This window comes from Ovis aries, chromosome 6, assembly GCF_016772045.2.
Source record: "Ovis aries strain OAR_USU_Benz2616 breed Rambouillet chromosome 6, ARS-UI_Ramb_v3.0, whole genome shotgun sequence".
Lineage (NCBI taxonomy): Eukaryota > Metazoa > Chordata > Mammalia > Artiodactyla > Bovidae > Ovis > Ovis aries.
This window is the reverse complement of record NC_056059.1, coordinates 86,366,315-86,382,553: the sequence shown is the minus strand read 5'-3', so window position 1 is coordinate 86,382,553 and position 16,239 is coordinate 86,366,315. Positions and strand designations below refer to the sequence as shown.

The 16,239-nt window shown below is 36.7% G+C and overlaps 1 long non-coding RNA gene across 1 annotated transcript; it reads right to left on the bottom strand.

The window, feature by feature from the left end:
* Positions 1 to 1,780: 1,780 nt before the first annotated feature.
* On the bottom strand, positions 1,781 to 7,381 carry LOC114115418 (uncharacterized). The gene is made up of 5 exons (XR_003589764.2): positions 7,315 to 7,381; positions 5,945 to 6,014; positions 5,480 to 5,512; positions 3,867 to 4,071; positions 1,781 to 1,872 (listed from the first exon to the last, which is right to left on the bottom strand). It is a non-coding gene; the product is annotated as an uncharacterized LOC114115418 (long non-coding RNA).
* Positions 7,382 to 16,239: the final 8,858 nt, after the last annotated feature.

Genomic DNA, 16,239 nt, shown 5'->3' with positions numbered 1-16,239 from the left:
TGTAAATGCATGGAGGGCTTCCCTGGTGACTCAGACAGTAAAGAATCTGCCTGCAGTGAGGGAGCCTGGGGTTTGATTCCTGGGTCAGGAAGCCCCCCTGCAGAAGGGAATGGCTACCCACTCCAATATCCTTGCCTGGAAAATTCCATGGATAGAGGAACCTGGTGGGCTGCAGTCCCTGGGGTTGCAGTCAGACACGACTGAGACACTAACACTTTCACTTTTCACTTCACTATGCATAGATGACAGGTAGTTGTATGGATAATATTATACATTTAAAAATTACTATAATTTGGAGCCAGACTTCTCCCTGTCTAATATTCTAAGTAATGTCAGTGTTAAGAAGCCATTCTGTAACTCCAGTTCTTTGCTCTATTGTAAAGTAAAAAATAAAATAAAATAAATAAAAAAAAGAAAAAGAAAAAAATTAAAAAAAAATTAAAATCATTGACATTAACTCAGTAGTGCTTCTTCCTGATCCTTGTGTTTCTACTTGCAGAGGTCTCTCTGAATTTCCCCTGTAGGCTGATTCCCTCGCAATCTTATTGTAGGTGATTAAGAAGCCTTACAAGGCATTTGAACAAGACAGAATAAAGGTCATTATATGTTTTTAAAGCTAAATCCAGTGGCAGTTTGGCACTGGAGTTATTAGCATAGGAGAGCCTGAGGGCAGTTACCCTTATTAGCATGAATTTGATATTTCTTCCTGAAATAAAGCGAAAACAAATGGACTTAACTAGTCTTTGGCACTGTCATTGTGGAGTCCTGGACACAAAATTTATTTGACTAAATATACTGCTAAAACAAAAGCACAAGATTTGGATAGTGGTTTTTATTTCTTTTCTGCCACATGCTATGGTTGTGAAGGACACTGGACTTTCATGGTATTCAATTTCCCCCCACATAAAATGTGACTACTGAAATGAGATTATGTGGAGATTTGGTGATAGAATGATTTGAAAAAGAACTCTATCCTATATGCTTGATGTAAATGCTATTTTTAGGATTATTCACCCATTACCTTTTTTTTTTTAATTAGAATATTTGGTTGTTTTTGATATCCTTTACCAATATATCAAGCTTAATATGCTATAGCATATAAATTTCAGACTAAAATGAGTAATTGAGTAATTCAGACTCAATTAATCAAATGTGTTTTTGAAGTAAATTAAATCATCTTCTAGTCCCATTAATACAAGCAGTAGAACTACATAACTGAAGGAAAGCTACACAATAGCCTGGAGTTAAAACTCCCCTCCAGGTTCTTCTCCCCACCATTCTATACAGAATAAAGAACTTTCTCCCCCAAGAAAGGAAAGGACATTAGGATTGATTATGTTCAGCTCTCAGCTAATCCCAGTCTCTGGCGGTCTCAGGAACTCCTTATCCCAGTTGTAGAAAGCTAACTAATCAAAAATAATCATGAGGAAAAACAGACCCCCTCAAAACAATGTATCTCTGCATATATATACCTACTCTCTTCTTAACTTAATGCAGCAGCTCTCTAATCTGACTGCTGTACCTTCTCACCTCATTAAAAGTGATCTGTTCCTGTAAAGTGCTTGTCTCCTTCTTTTTCGGAACCTTATCGTCTCTAATTCTCTTACGCTACAATAACATAAGCTACTGAGTAGGCTTTCAGTCAAGATAATTCCAGGGCTAGTGAATTCTGGTTACTTCCACTCCAGTACTTTCCTTGGAATAGCTATTAAATTAATCTGTTAAAATTTATTTTGCGTTCCTACCGGCAATGCAGATTTAGAAAATGGGAAACCATGATCTTGTATGCTTCTTTAATCACATTTATTTTTCTATGATTAACAGGAATATTGATTCTTCAAGGAAGTGGCTCATGTTCAATTTTGCAGTGACCTGAAATAAATCACAGACGTAAAGTTATTAAACTCAGTGAGTCATGTGCTTGTGAATGTGTAAGTCTTTTTGCTTTTTAATTACAAATATTGGCTCAAAAGTATATCTAGTTCTTATGCTCAAGAAGACAGAGTAGATGAAAGAAAGAAAGCAGAGACTTTTAGTGGTTGGCATTAGATAAAAGATCTATCCCCCCCGTCCCCCTCCCGCCGCCCCAGCCAGGTCCTAATGTAATCTTTAGTACCATTTACATTGCCTCAATTCATTGGTAATTAATAAACTATCAATTTGTTTTTGAGTTGATGAAATAAAATATTTCAGGTGGAGCATTCAGTCTCTAGAATTTTATTTCATTGTGATAATTAAAAGTTAAATGAGTTTTGATACTAATTAGAACAATGGATGATTTTCTAAGGAATAGGCTGAAGTCTACTTGAGACCCTAGATCCATAAGTTCATCAGTTATGATCTTTACTTTGACTAAAATTTTACCTTCTTTGGGTGCTCTGATTCAGCCCTTAAATGGACCATTGTTGATGATAGCAGAAAATGTTAAAAATATTTTTCAAAAATATTTTCATAAGAAAGCTTATTTCTATTGCATCACAGCAAGTGAGGGATTCAAACTGCTGTGTAGGTTGGATCAGCAAGGGCACACATATGTACCTGTGAGTTGTTGTTTAGTCACTAAGCTGTGTGTGTCTTTTTGGCTACCTCATGGACTGTAGCCCACCAGGCTCCTGTGTCCATGGGATTTTCCAGGCATGAATATTGGAGTAGGTGGCCATTTCCTTCTCCAGGGGAATCTTTCTGACCCAGGAATCAAAACCATGTCTCCTGTTTGGCCGGTAAATTCTTTACCACTGAGCCACCAAGGAAGCCCAACCTCTGAGTAGAGACGCTGACACTTTCTACCAGAGAAGGAGATTGAAATAAGTTATAACTTGGGCTTCCCTGTGGCTCAGATGGTAAAGAATCTGCCTGCATTGTGGGAGACTCCAGTTTGAATCCTGGGTTGGGAAGATCCCCTGGAGAAGGAACTGGCAACCCACTCCAGTATTCTTGCCTGGAGAATTGCATGGCTAGAGAAGCCTGGCAGGGTCTGTGGGGTTGCAAAGAGTCGGAAATGACTGAGGGACTAAGGAACACACACAGACAAATTGTAATTTAATGGGGATAAGTGAAAACATTGCAACATTTTTTTTTTTCATGAAATAATGTAGTTCAGTCTACAGACAGCAAAGTAAAGAAAACATATGTTGGGTAATGTGTATGTTTCCATGCTGCTTCAATTCATCCCACTCTCTCTTTCCCACACTGTGTCCACAAATCAGTTCTTTATGTCTGCGTCTCCACTGCTGCCTTGCACATAGGTTCATCTGTACCATCTTTCTAGATTCCATTCACATGTGTTAATATACAATATTTGTCTTTCTCTTTCTGACTTCCTTCACTCTGTACAATAGGCTTTAGGTTGTAGGATGAACTCTAGGTTCATCTATCTCATTAGGACTTACTCAAATGCATTCTTTTTTAAAGCCGAGTAATATTCCATTGTGTATATATATATACACCACAATTTCTGTATCCATTCATATTACCATATGTAAAATAGCCAGTGGGAATTTGCTGTGTGACACAAAGAGCTCAGTCCCATGCTGTGTAACCACCTGGAAGGGTGGATGTGGTGGGAGATGGGAGGGAAGTTCTAGAAGGAGGGGACATGTGTATGCCTGTGGCTGATTCATGTTGATATTTGGCAGAAACCAGCATGGCATTGTAAAGCAATTATCTTCCAAAAAGAAACAAAAACAAAAAAAGACACATACTGGGGGCTTCCCTGGCCATTCAGTAGTTAAGACTGAGCTGCCAATGCAGGGAATGTGGGTTTGATCCCTGGTCAAGGAAATAGGATCCTCCTTGTCACATAGCTAGAAAACAACAACAAAAACACCCCCTCAAAATCCCACATGTTTTGTATTCTGCATACTTACCACCTATTTCATCTTAAATTGCACTGGGACTTCTCTTTCTTATTTACTTCTCATTAACAGGGGTAGCTGCAGAGACAGATGCAGGTACTGGAATGGGAGGATAAAAATAGGTCCACCATGGACAGAGGAATCGTGAATAAGGGTTGTGTGGATATTGGTAAGGAGGGAAAAAGAACTGTGAAGATAGTTCATCACTCCCACTGACCTGTTGAGAGAAAGAAATTTAATGAACATGCAGGTCTTCATTTTTAAGTAGAGGCTTTAGAATTTCTGAGATATTTACCTTTTCTGTGTTTACTATGAACAGGGATTTGATTAATTTGCATCATTTTAGAAAAATGTAGGAAATCACTTAGAGATAACCATGTTCTTGTACCTTTCTACTCATAGCGTGAAGATTTTCCTGATGATTGCTACTGTAAGTGTAAGATCAAGGGGAGGGTATTGAGGAGGAGAGGTCAATTTTTTTCTCTTTGCCTTTATATAAGGTCTTTACCCAAAGATACAATCTCCTCTATTTTATTTCTTTCTTCCTTCTTTCCCTCTCTACCGTCGATCCATATTCCTATCAATTTCTGTATCCTTAATTCTCTATAGGTTTGGCCTCAATCATGCTTGCTTTAAGATAATATGATTCAGTGCAGTTCAGTTCAGTCACTCAGTCGTGTCCGACTCTTTGCAACCCCATGAACTGCAGGATGCCAGGCCTCCCTGTCCATCACCAACTCCCGGAGTTTACCCAAACTCATGTCCATTGGGTCAGTGATGCCATCAACCACCTCATCCTCTGTCATCCCCTTATCCTCCTGCCCTCAATCTTCCCCAGCATCAGGGTCTTTTCAATTGAATCAGCTCTTTGCATCGGGTGGCCAAAGTATTGGAGTCTCAGCTTCAACATCAGTCCTTCCAATGAACACCCAGGACTGATCTCCTTTAGGATGGACTGGTTGGATCTCCTTGCAGTCCAAGGGATTCTTAAGAGTCTTCTCCAACACCACAGTTCAAAAGCATCAATTTTTCAGTGCTCAGCTTTCTTTATAGTCCAAGTCTCACATCCATACATGAAATAATAAGATTAATCTGAGTATGAACAAATTCCTAAACAAGAGCTTCCTGTTTAAAATTTTATTTTCTTTTTCTTAAACATTTTTTTTTATTAACTGTTTAGACCAAAATAAGCTGCTAGTGAATTTTCCACTGGTGGGGTCATCAAAGCAGGCCCAAATTTCTTAATTCTCAAATTTTTACTTATATTATCATTTTTATTGTCTCTTCTGGACTGGGTTTTGTAGAGTTAAAGCAGAATAGAGGGATGAGCAAGTATCAACATTTATTGGGCTAGTTTTAGTAAAAAAAAGTATTATAATACAATTCATCATAGAGTGATTCAAGTTTCAGTTTGGCCCCACTGTTATGTGAGATGCTGAGATAATTTTCTTTATAACAAGCAGAGGTCATATCCCTGAAGGCTGAATCTCTGTTGAGTCTAATACCCAAACTCTGTAAGGATTTCTCTAGAGTTTGAGAAGTTTGAATAAAGGAATATCTTTAACCACAGTTATGGATATTTCACATGAAAATTGCACATGTTAAACAGCAAAAGTGTAACTTACACTTCGTGCTTCTCTTTCCTTGTCTTGAGAGACCTAAAGATTAAACAGTGAAGTTAATTCAACTCATGATAATAAAACACACAAATTGAGAAACATGCATATGTATGAAGGAAATAGTTTAACTATCCACTACTCAGTATTGTTTCATAGTAGCCATTTGTTTAAATTTAGGATTCGAGCTTCCAGAAAATATTCTAGGGATTATTTTTCTTAAAATTGTTATTATTTATTTTAAACACCTCAAAAATATTCACCACTTCATCAAGACTATGTAGAATTAAACTATACATAAAATAGTATATGATTTATAAAATGGCATAGAATATAATGTAAAAAAGCCAGATATTAGACATGCTTAAAATAGAAACATTTCCTAGGATTTATGAATTAGAACGATAACCATAGCAACAACAACCAAAAAACCAACAACAACCCATAAATACTCTGAAATACAGAACTACTCACTGGGAAACCAATGGTTATTGCCAAGATGGCTGTGAGCAGAAGGAGAACTTTCATTTTACTCAGATGTAATCTAGAAGTAACAGAAAGACCAAATGTCAGCACAAATTCATTAGATCTAGTTGTAGCACATATTATGTTACTAATAGCTCTTAGAGCATCAACCTATTTGGAGACCATGATTTTTTTTTAGGTAGAATCAAAGGTGTTTTGTAATTTTGATGTCACATCAAGCTTTTAAAAAACAAATATTCACATATTATTTAAGAGTAATATTTCTCTGTACATGCTAATAAGAGTAGCTGCTGGAAGGAAATATAGCCTTGGCCTTTACAGAGACTTAGTGTGGGGATAAGCAATTTAGGGCTTCCCTGGTGGGTCGGATGGTAAAGAATTTGCTTGCAATGCAAGAGACTTGGGTTCAACTCTTGGGTCTGGAAGATCCCCTGGAGAAAGGAATAGCTACCCGCTCCAGTATTCTTGCCTGGAGAGTTATATGGAGAGAAAAGCCTGGCAGGTTACAGTCCATGGTGTCGCAAAAGAGTTGGACATGACTTAGTGATTAAACAATGTCAAATATAGAAGAAAACAGAGAAATCAAGGAAAGATTTTTGGAGAGAGCAGAATTCAAGTGAACCTATCCCAAAGGGGGATTACAAATATGAATTCAAGGATGATTTAAAAACACCCAAAGCAAACAGGTAAAGCACATCATAGAGTCTTTCAGATCTTGTCTTATAGGCAGGACTCAGCGTAATTACCAACTACCACCTTTTATTTTTCTACTTCTCAAACTGTAATACCCATAGCAGTATATAGCTGTATGCTGGGGAACACATCCAATGTCTTTGAATAAATTAGATGCATCTTCCTGGAGCATCAATTTCATTTAAGGATTCATAGGAAAATCCAAGTAATTTTTACATTCAAGTCAACATGATATTTTATAGAATGGAATGTAAATACAGAAAATTTTAAAGAAAAACAGGAGGCCACAAATAAATTGTCACATGTGTGGCAGTGCATGTTCCCTTCATTTACTGACTTAAGCTCATAAATCAATGAGCCTGAGGCTCTTGTAACAGTAAGAGTGTGCCACCAGCACTCCAGCCCCCATAAAGCTTTCTTTATGGTCATTCTAAACCATGTACTTACAATAGCTGGGTGATGATTTTAAGAAAGAGTCTTGTAAATAGGTATACCCTAGATGATTGTCTAATCACTTAAAGATTACAGATTCAAGCAACCATGACAGTCTCAATGATTTTAATTTTGGCAGTTTCCTGGATTTATCTCTCTCTCTAGATAACATACACAAGGTATATAATATATCTTGATATATCAAAATCCATGATACTTAAGATCTCTCTTACCTCAAACTTCCCAGTCCGTTCCTTCTCTGGGATGGTGTTATAAGAAATGGAAGTGACTGGCCCTGGAATAGCACAGCTATTTTATACATTCCGAAGCAAATGGGATGAAGCCTGTGGTTTGAGAGCCTCTCCCTGGGATCAGTTCTTAGTTGAATCATCAACTATCACGATGTGTTGAAATTGTGGAATAACTGACATTTACAGTTTCATTGAAACTTTGGCTGAGTGACTACCAAAGGCAACTATTTGTGTTTTCTTTTCAACCTGTGTAATTTGTATATTCAAAGCTTATCACTTCACATAAAGTTGCCCTCTGCTATTTAAGTTTTTTCCTTTAATTTCTACAATTAAAAAATTATTTTCTCAGCATCCTATTGGTATTGATTATAATCAATTGGGAAGTTTTTTTGGTTGTATTGCCATTTTAAGAAAATAAATAATCTTAAAAACTTTAAGCATGGGATTGATATCTTTTGCATGATTCTACCTTTAGTTCTTTGATTTCAGTGAGCAGGCTTAGAGTTTTAAAGATCAGTGGACCACATTTGGAAACATCAAGTATCTTAGTTACCTTATGGAAGATGACAATTGGCTTTTCAATTAAAGATGTACTTAACACAAGAGAAGATGTCTAACCATCAAATGTGGGATTAAAAACTAGAGCCCTCAAAAAATTCAAGAATCACTTTAAATTTCTATGCATAAAATTTGGGCTTTTTATCATATTTAAAGAGCCCTCAAAAATATTGCATACGTGCATACAAATTCTATTTAAGCAGAGTTTTATATGAACAAAATTGTAGCAATGCATCAATGTCCCTCTTTTCTATTTTTTTTTTTTTAGAAATTAGTTCTCAAAAAAACTCAGAAAAATAGTTAAAAGCTAACATTTCTTGAGGACTTTTGCTCAGGCACTTTGTATGTATTATATCATTTAATCCTCAAAACAACCAACTCCAAAAGCAAAGTATTAGTATTATCAACATAATCCCCATTTTACAGAAAAAGAGGTTGAGAGGTAAGGTATCATAATTAGTACTCTGGTAGAGATGGTATTTAATACCCATAATATGATTCCAAACCCCAGACTCTTGCCTAATGTCACTGTTGCAGGTTAGCAAAATCAGTGTAAAAGCAGGGAAACTTTAAACTTTTGTTGCTTATAATTAAATATTCAATCTTGTCACTCTGATTGAGAAAACTGCTTCATTCAGAAACCTAATTTATTATAACTAGTGTGTTTTTGAATATCAGTTTTCATTTTAACCAAGATGGGATTAGAGTTGATTTCCTCAGGACTAAGACAGTAGGTTGTGTGTGTGTGTGCACGTGCAAATAGACGTGTGTATTTGTATGCACATGTGTATAACATATTCACTTCCTTATCTTACGTGTTTTAATTTCTTATACTTACCCAAAATTGTTCTGACAAAAGCTGCCAGTTGCCTCTTAACTGTGACGATAATGAATGCTTTTCTGTCCTTATGTTATAGACATTTGCGGGTATTTAATTGTGATGACCATTCCACTCAGAAAACTAACTTTCTTTCCCTGGGTTTCTTAAAACCACTTTCTCTTGTTCTTTTTCAGCTTTTTTGATAGCAACCTTAAGTCTTTGTGGATTCTTTTTCTTCAGTGCATTGTGCGCGACCTCTTATGCATTTAATCTACATGTGCTCTACATAAAATAGTTGACTTCTGACTCCCTAACCTATGTTTTTATCTTGAAGTCTTTAACTGCATATTCCATTTAGATGTTTGATGAGTATAATTCAAACTGAACTTATTGCTTTTACCTCCCAATCTCTCTTCACCTTCATCTGCTTCCTCAACTGATGTTTATCAATCACCCATCCATGCCAGAAATCTACGACTCACTCTGTCTTTGCCTTGTCCCTCTCCTTTGGCATCTAACAGTAATTAAGCATTTCCTTGCTGTGTATTCACAGACTCAGTCTTTTCCATTTTCAAGGCCATTTTCTTGTTTTAGTCCTTCATTTTCTTTTGGATTGTGGCTATAGCCTCTTAATTTGATTCTCTGTCTCCATTATTCTCCTCTCTCCAACCCATCTTCATCATATTCTTCATGTCTTTTAAACCTGTTAAAATGCAATTATAGGATAAAATTCATACTGTCTTAGCTGAGTATACACATACACACTGAAACAGGGTTTTAAAAACTAATAATTTCACTAATAAATAATTCTTAAATATAATATTTTTCCAGGTTTGTTGAGTCATAGTTGACATATTACATTGGGTAAATTTAAGGTATACAATGTAATAGTTTGATAGCTGTATAGGTTATGAAATGATTACCATAATATGTTTAGTTAACACATCCATTACCTTACATGGTTAGCTTTGTGTGTTTAAGTGTGTGAATGTGTTGTGGGAACACTTAAGATATAACTCTCTCATCAACTTTCAAATATAGTATACAGTATTGTTAAGTATAGTCACCATGGTGTAGGTCAGATCCCTAGAACTTATTCATCATATGACTGGAAGTCTTTATACTTTGACCACCATCATCCATTTCCTCTAGGCTCCAACTCCTTATAACCCTGTTTTCATTTGTTTGTTTTTAAATTTCACATATAAGCAAGGTAATGAAATATTTGCCTTTCTAATTAGTAAATTTTGGTGTCCTAACTTTTGATTTCCATTTGTGTAGGGCCACAAGTTACCCTGATCAAACCAGCAAGTTGCAGAAAGCTGTGATTATCCTACTATTGAAATTCTAGCTACTACAAGGTAGCAGAAAAAGTGAAGTTGTCAGCCATCACTACTAGCAAGCTACATGAAGTAGGAAGAGCTCTAGATTTGAGGCTGGTGATTATATTTTTAGATTTTCTTTGTTGGCTATGAGTGGGAAAGTCATACTCTGAGTCTCAGTTTTCTTATCTTTAAAATAAAGATAATTATCTCTGGAATTGGGAATTAAGTGAAATGAAGTGTATAAAAACATTCAGCATTCAGTCTGATTTCATAAATGATGTTTTATCAGTGTCAGAGCTGAAGTTTTTAGTAAATCTGACCTCTTCCTGCCATATATCCTCAAGGTTCCTCAGAGGATTGAGTTTCTTGGCTAACATAAAGGTATATAGAAGCACTTTGGGCTTCCTTGGTGGCTCAGCAGTAAAGAATCTGCCTGCCAGTTCAGGATACGTGACGTGGGTTCAACCCCTGGGTTGTGAAGATCCCCTTGAGGAGGAAATGGCAACCCACCCCAGTATTCATGCCTGGGAAATCCCAAAGAGAGAGAAGCCTGGTGGGTTATGGTCCATGGGGTTGCTAAGAGTCAGACATAACTTAGCGACTAAACAACATACGGAAGCACCTTACATAGTAATTAAAATCAGATAAATGCTTAATGGGCTTCCCTGGTGGCTCAGACCATAAAGAATCTGCCTGCCAATGCAAGTGATGCAAGCAGGTTTGAACCCTGGATCTGGAAGATCCTTTGGAGGAAGAAATGACAGTCCACTCCAATATTCTTGCTTGGAAAATTCCATGGAGGGAGGAGCCTGGCAGTTCCCCAATGACTCAGCGGATAAAGAATCTGCCTGCAACGCAGGAGACACAGATTCAATCCCTGGGTTGGGACGATGCCCCTGGAGTAGGAAATGGCAACTGATCTGCTGGAGAAGGGATAGGCTACCTACTCCACTATTCTTGAGCTTCCTTTGTGGCTCAGTTGGTAAAGAATCTGCCTGGAATGCAGGAGTCCTGGGTTCGATCCCTGAGTTGGGAAGATCCCCTGGAGAAGGGAAAGGCTACCCTCTCTGGTATTCTGTCCTAGAGAATCTCATAGACTCTATAGTCCCTGGGGTATCAAAGAGTGGGACACGACTGAGAGACTTTGATTTCTGGTGTTCTTGCCTGAAAAATCCAGAGGACAGAGGAGTTTGGCAGGCTACAGTCCAAAGGGTTGCAAAGAGTCAGAGAGAACTGAGAAATTAAGCATGCAAGGGCCTACTATGTTAGTTAAATCTGAAAATAAGTAGGAAATTTTGAAATTGAGCAATATCAGGAAGCAAGTATTCTTTTTCATTGGTAATCTAATTTTACTCACCATACAGTATCCCTCCAAGGACAAATAAGCTGTAATTCTGGCTGAATTTAGGCAATAAAAACTGCTATTCTTTTCTTGTGATAATCTTAATTCAGATGTCTATAATTTAATAAACAGAAAACACTCTTGCTTTACAGAACAAAAATTACAGATACAAGAATACTCTCTGCAAAGTCTGTAGCACATGGCTGTCTTTCAAAGGGCAAGGGTAATGCAGTTCAGTTCAGTTGCTCAGTCGTATCTGACTCTTTGCGTCCCCATGGACTGCAGCACACCAGATTTCCCTGTCCATCACCAACTACTGGAGCTTGCTCAAACTCATGTCTGTCGAGTCTGTGATCCCATCCAACCATCTCATCCTCTGTCATCCCCTTATCCTCCTGCCTTCAACCTTTCCGAGTATCAGGGTCTCTGCTAATGAGTCAGTTCTTCGCATCAGGTGGCCAAAGTATTAGAGCTTCAGCTTTAGTATCAGTCCTTCCAATGGATATTCAGGACTGATTTCCTTTAGGATTAACTGGTTTGATCTCCTTCCAGTTCAAGGAACCCTTCGGGGTCTTCTCCAACACCACAGTTGAAAAGCATCAATTCTTCAGTGCTCAGCTTTCCTTATGGTCCAACTCTCACATCCATACATGACTACTGGAAAAACCATAGCTTTGACTAGATGGACCTTTGTCGGGTAACACAAAGGAGGCTAACCAGAAAGTTTGCCCATGGACTGGGGCTTCAGAAGCTGAACAGTCTTATCATATGAAAATTTAGTTTTATCATTGGAACTCAGAGGGCAGAAACAAAACATTAATATATCAAGATATTAAAAATAATCTATAAGAAAAAATTTTAAAGTTAAAAGACACCTATCTCTACAGATATTCAAGGAAACATTGAGCGACCACAGGCTGAGGTATAGAAGGGACTTTTGTACAGCCAATGGAACTTCTTAGATGACCTCTCTGTACCCTTTCAGTTATAAAACTTTCAGACTGGGTGTTAAATAGAGATGAAAATTCCTACCAGAACAGGTTTAGTTAGCAAGTAATAAAAAAATAAATCCCATAGGTTTATTGTCTTCAAAGGATTAGAATTAGTGGTAAGGAAATGCACATTGTAAGCCACACTATGGGAAGTCTTAGAGGATTAACTCAGTACTACTTCAATAAGAGAGCAGAAATATTTTGTTCTACATCTTATATTCCACATCTTATAATATATACAAAGTTGATATATGTTAGAAATATTTTGCAGAAATTTAGTACGTATACTTTTTTAAAAACTTAATTTTTATTGGAGTGTAGTTGCTTTACAATGTTAAGTTTCTACTACACAGCAAAATGAATCAGCTTTACATATACATATGTCCCCTCCCTTTTGGACTTCCTTCCCATTTTGGTCACATAGTGCATTAAGTAGAGTCCCCTGTGTTATAAAGTATGTTCTCACTAGTTATCTATTTTATACATAGTATCAGTAGTATATACACATAACACTTTCTTTAGGCATTATCACCTTTTTCGGAGTGTGAATTGAAAACCATAAGAAATGACCTAATCAAGTTAATAAACTTGCATACATGTCAGTGCTAAGGAGGAATATTATTTTAAAAAGTCTTGGATGCCTTCCATTTAAGAGAATGGATACAGACAAATCTGAATTCTCTTCAAACCTCTATGAGTGCTACACATCCAACTAGAAGTGACTGTAGTGACTGTGGATTTCTGCAAAAGAATTAGAACCCTATGTGTCAATGTTGTAGAATCTGAGTGGTTGTCAATCCCCCAGTCATCATGGCACACCTGACTCCCAGCTGTTAAAAAGCAGAGTGGTCCTAGAGTTCTTACGCCCAGAATCAGCACTGGCAAGCACCACAGTCATGGCCAGATGTCCGCATGTCTACCATGCTGTTCCTTGAAATGGGCCTGGCACCAGCAACCAGTAGATGTTTAATAAATACTTATTGAGTGAACAAGTTAGCTTTTGCAGAAATTGCTTTAGCTATTTCCTTGTGCTCTTTATCATTTATGCCATTGCTTGAAGCCCAGAGTCCAATTGTTATAAATCTGTATTTATTAACTTTGCACTACATTCATGAGACATAATTTTATCAGGATAATTTTAATTTTATACCAAGTTCTATTAATAATTTATTTTTATATGGATCAAATCATGGAAATTACCATATTTGATATATGTTCCAAACAGCATACATAGCTCACGTTGCTGTATTTGACATATACAAACAGCTTATGGGCCTATCCCCAAATTTGCCTTTCCCTCTATAAAATAAATAATTCCTTTTCTCAAAGTCAAGCAAGTAATGGTTAAATACAAAACCTTAAAAAAAACCCAGTGACTTCCTTCTATGCACTATTACCTATTTTTCTAAACAGTTTGCATGTGTGCGTGCTTAGTTGCTCAGTCCTGTCCAGATCTCTGTGACCTCGTGGACTGTAGCCTGCCAGGCTCCTCTGCCCATGAAATTGTCCAGGCAAGAATACTGGTGTGGGTTGCCATTTCCTTCTCTAAGTGATCTTCCCCACCCAAGGAGCAAATCTGCATCTTCTGCATTGGCAGGCGAATTCTTTACCACTGAGCCACCTGGGAAGTCTATACATTTTTTCCTAAGCTGTTTAAATAGAACCTGAATATTTTGACATGACATAGTTCATAGTATCACTACCTTGTCTGTGTTACACATCAGTGTAACACTTCCTGTGGTTCCTACTGAGTAGACATTATATGCTGATGGTGATACACATGTAGAGGTTTAAGACTGGCCTGCAGAGTCTTGCATCCAGGATCTGAATTACACTCCTCCGCTTAACTTGGATAAGTCTCTTAATCTTTTATAACCACCATTTATTCAGCATTAAAATAACGAAGACAATATTTTTTCCTGTTTGTCTCATAGCTTTAACAATTTAAATGAAAAAAAAATGATATTTTCTATAGGGCAGTGTGTTACAGTCAAGTCTTAAACTGTGAGTCTTCTTCAGATACATATCTGATTTTTTCCATGTTCATGGTTCAGAGTTTCAAGTTTTTCCCCTTTATTTTTATTGTTGAGTTATCAAAATGTTTCTTACAAAAAACTTGTTTCCTCACTTTAGTAAAGATTTTAATTATACAAAATCCTTAAGGATCCACATAATTAGGAAACTTTCTGTTAGCTCTGCATTATTCATTATTAATATTGTCAAAAAGAATATGTCCTGGAAGCTGACAATGCTTTGCCTGAAATACATTGTATATATTCACCATAGTCCTATGGGGTAAGTTATGCAATTATTTCTATTTTACAGATGAGGAAAAGGTGGCTTAGAAGTTAAATATCTAAGATCATAAATGTAGAAAACTATGTAACTGGAATAGAGAATTAGTCAGATCCTAACCACAATAGGAGTGATATGAATAGTGAATCATAAGGAGACTGTAGAGATTTTTTAAAATTATATAATCTGCTATTTTAAAATTTGTTTTTATATCAAAGGGGGTTGGTTACATGACAACTTTTTTGGCCAAAAGACTACAATATATGATAGTCTTTTAGATGTATACACCTTAAATAATAATTATATATTCAAAAATAATGCATTTTAATTTGAACAAGAGAAACTTTAGCCACAGAGTATCCTTTCTCTGCTTTTAGTTCTATTCAACTGTCAGTGGATTTGATACAGCCCACCCACTTTGGACAGGGCAATCTACTCTACTGAGTCCACCAAGTCAAATGCTAATCTCATTCAGAAAATATTTCACAGATACACTCAGAAAAAAAAAATGTTTAAATCTAGATACTCTGAGGCAAGTTGACACACAAAACTAGCCAGCATACAAGGGAAGGTTGCTTATATTCAAAAGTAAAAGCAGTCAGTAGAAACAGACTCGCACCTATTGAAATGAACAGATAAGAATTTTAAAATAAGTAGATTTAAACAAGCTGAAGGGCTTATAGAAATATAATCAATATGCTGAATATTAGAAATTCCTTGCAAAGATAAGAAAATTGTTGAAAATCAAATGGAAATCCCAGAACTTAAAATTTTTAAATCCTGAAATTAAAATTTCATTGGAAGAGAATGATAGTAGAAGCAGATTGGATATAGCAGAAGAAAAGAACAGTGAATCCGAAGAAGGTCAATAGAAATTTTCAAAATTGAATCTCTCAGAAAAAATATTTAAAAAGTTTCAGTGACCTGAGGGATAATATCACATAATCTAACATGAATTCTAGAATGAGAAAATAGAGAAAATGGAATAGAAAGATAGTCAAAAAATATTGGAAATTTCCACCTCCCCCCTCAAATTTAGTCAAAAGCCAATTCTAAATGCAGGAAATTCAAAGCACAAGTTGTATTCATATGAAGATAATTAATTATAATAGTAATAGGCAAAGACACACTTTGTGTATTATTTGTTGTTGTTCAGTCACTAAGTCTTGTTTGGCTTTTTGTGACCCCATAGACTGCAGCACACCAAACTTCTCTCTTCACTGTCTCCCAGAGTTTGCTCAAACTCATGTCCCTTGATTCAGTGATGCCACCCAACCATCTCATTCTCAGTAGCCCCCTTCTCCTCCTGCCTTCAATCGTTCCCAGCATCAAGGTCTTTTCCAGTGAGTTGGCTCAGGAGGAATCATGTGGCCAAACTATTGGAGCTTCAGTATCAGTTCTTCCAATGAATATTTAGGGTTGATTTCCTTTAGAGATTGACTGGTTTGAACTCCTTGCTGTCCAAGGGACTCTCAAGAGTCTTTTCCAGCCCCACAATTTGAAAGTATCAATTCTTCAAAACTCAGCCTTCTTTATGATCCAAATCTCACATCCGTACATGACTCCTGGAAAAAC